Raw genomic sequence first — 3,121 nt, forward strand, 5'->3', positions numbered from 1 at the left:
AAAATATCTCATTTTCATTAACACATAACCAATATAACTATAATAACAATTAACTTATTAACAACTCAAAACATATTAAATTTATTTAAGAAAAATCCTATAATTATATCTTGAGCATTGTTATTTTTTTTTCACCAGCCGAAGTATCAGCAGAAAGAACTAAAGAAGTTAATGAAGAGAGAGAATTTTTTTTTAATTTGAATGTGTGATGAAAAAAGTAAATTGTGTTAGTATGCAAGAGTAAAATCGCTAGCAAAAGAGGCCGGAGAGAGTAGGATGCAATTTGATGGGCTGCATGCGCAACAGGTGGCATGATGCATAAATTGGACGGTTCGATTTGTGTAGCATAGGTAGGCCGTCCGATTACTCCTCCTGCCAACACGGACAGTTCGATTTGTGTTCTGATTTCTCCATAACAGCGTTAAACACGCAACACTCTAATAAGCAATAACATTACATTATCCTACTCTCATCTCCATCTCGAAATTAAAAAGTGACATTAATCAATCCCAAATGCGTCTCAACTTTAGGCAACTGTATCTAACAATATTTCTTAGGATATTTACCCAAAATAGATAAATAAACATACTAATAATAACGGAAAAAAATAAAAAAATATATGACAGGAGACTAGGAGAATGGAGAAAGTGCTAATATAACAATAATTAATTAATTAATTAATTTTAAAATATCTCATTTTCATTAACACATAACTAATATAACTATAATAACAATTAATTTATTAACTACTTAAAATATATTAAATTTATTTCAGAAAATTCCATAATTATATCTTGAGCATTGTTCTTTTTTTTTTTTAACGGCCGGAATTTCAGCAGAAAGAACTGAAGAAGTTAATGAAGAGAGAGAGAAATTTTTGTTAATATGAACGTGTGAAAAAATAGTAAAGTGTTTTAGAGTGCAAAAGTAAAACCGCCAGTAAAAGATGTCGGTCTGATTTGTGTACCCTAATTAGACCGTCCGATTATTCCTCCTGTCAACACGGACCATCCAATTTGTGTTCCGATTTCTCCATAACAGCGTTAAAAACGCAACATTCTAATAAGTAATAGCATTACATTATCCTACGCTCATCTCCATTTTAAAATTCAAAAACGACGTTAATCCTTTCCAAATACATTTTAACTTAGACAATTCTATTTAACATTATTTCTTAAAATATTTACCCAAAATAAATAAATAAAATTACTAATAATAAAAAAGAAAATTAAAAAAAGAAAATATAGCAAGATTAACTACTCAAAATATATTAAATTTATTTCAAAAATTTTCATAATTATATCTTGAACAGTATTTTTTTTTTCACCGGCCAGAAATTCAGTAAGAAGAACCAAAGAAGTTAATGAAGAGAGAGAAAAAATTTTTGTTAATGTGAATGTATAAAGGATAAAGTAAAGTATGTTAGTGTGCGAGAGTAAAACCACCTGTAAAAGAAATCGGAGAGAGTTGGAGGCAATTTCATGGGCTGCATGCGCAACAGGTGGCATGATGCACAAATCGGACGATTCGATTTGTGTACCCTAACTAAACTGTCTGATTACACTTCCTGCCAACACGGACTGTCCGATTTGTGTTCTGATTTCTCTATAACAAAGTTAAACACGCATCACTCTAATAAGTAATAACATTACAATATCCTATTCTCATCTCCATTTCAAAATTAAAAGCGACGTTAATCTTTTTCTAATGCGTCTCAACTTTAGACAACTCTATCTAACATTATTTCTTGAGATATTTATCCAAAATAAATAAATAAATAAAAATACTAATAATAATAAAAAAATTATAAAAAAATAAAAAAAAATTTAAAAAAAATTAATAAAAAATTGAAAATAAAAAAAATTAATTAAAAATTTTTTTTCTTTTCTTCCATTTTCTTTTATTGCATTTCCTTGTTTCATTTTCATTAACACATTACTAATAAAACTATAATAACAATTAATTTATTAACTACTCAAAATATATTAAATTTATTTCAAAAAATTTCATAATTATATCTTGAGTATTGTTCTTTTTTTTTTTCCACCGGCCGGAGTATCAGCAGAAAAAACAGGAGAAATTAATGAAAAGAGAGAGAAATTTTTTGTTAAAGTGAATGTGTGAAGAAAAAAAGTAAAGTGTGTTAGAGTGCGAGAGTAAAACCGCTAGTAAAAGAGGCCGGAGAGAGTTGGAGGCAATTTGATGGGCTGTATGCGCACAGGCGGCGTGATGCATAACTCAGACGGTCCAATTTGTGTATCCTAACTAGACCATTCGATCACTCCTCTTGCCAACACAGACTGTTCGATTTGTGTTCTAATTTCTCCATAACAGCGTTAAATACGCAACACTCTAATTAGTAATAACATTACATTATCCTACTATCAACTCCATTTCAAAATTAAAAAGCGACGTTAATCCTTCTCAACTGCGTCTCAACTTTAGACAACTCTATCTAACATTATTTTTTGAAATATTTATCCAAAATAAATAAATAAAAATACTAATAATAATAGAAGAAAATTAAAAAAATATATAATAGGAGAATAACTATAATAACAATTAATTTATTAACTACTCAAAATGTATTAAATTTATTTCAGAAAAATTCCATAATTATATCTTGAGCATTATTCTTTTATTTTTTTGTCATCGGTCATAATTTTAGTCGGAAGAACCGGAGAAGTTATTGATGAGAAAGAAAAAGATTTTGTTAATGTGAATGTATGAAGAAAAAAGTAAAGTGTGTTAGTGTGTTAGAGTAAAACCACCAATAAAAGAGGCCGGAGAAAGTGGGAGGCAATTTGATAGGTTGCATGCGCAACAGGTGGCATGACGCACAAATCAGACGGTTCAGTTTGTGTACCCTAATTAAACTGTTTGATTACTCCTCATGCCAACACAGACTAATCAAATTTGTGCTATGATTTCTCCACAATAGCATTAAACACATAACACTCTAATAAGTAACAACATTATATTATCATACTCTCATCTCCATTTCAAAATTAGAAAGCAACATTAATCCTTCCTAAATTCCTTCCTAAATGTGTCTCAACTTTAAGCAACTCTATCTAACATTATTTTTTTGAGATATTTACCCAAAATAGATAAATAATAA

The sequence above is a fragment of the Arachis ipaensis genome, chromosome B02 (genome assembly GCF_000816755.2).
Source record: "Arachis ipaensis cultivar K30076 chromosome B02, Araip1.1, whole genome shotgun sequence".
In the NCBI taxonomy this organism is placed as follows: Eukaryota; Viridiplantae; Streptophyta; class Magnoliopsida; order Fabales; family Fabaceae; genus Arachis; species Arachis ipaensis.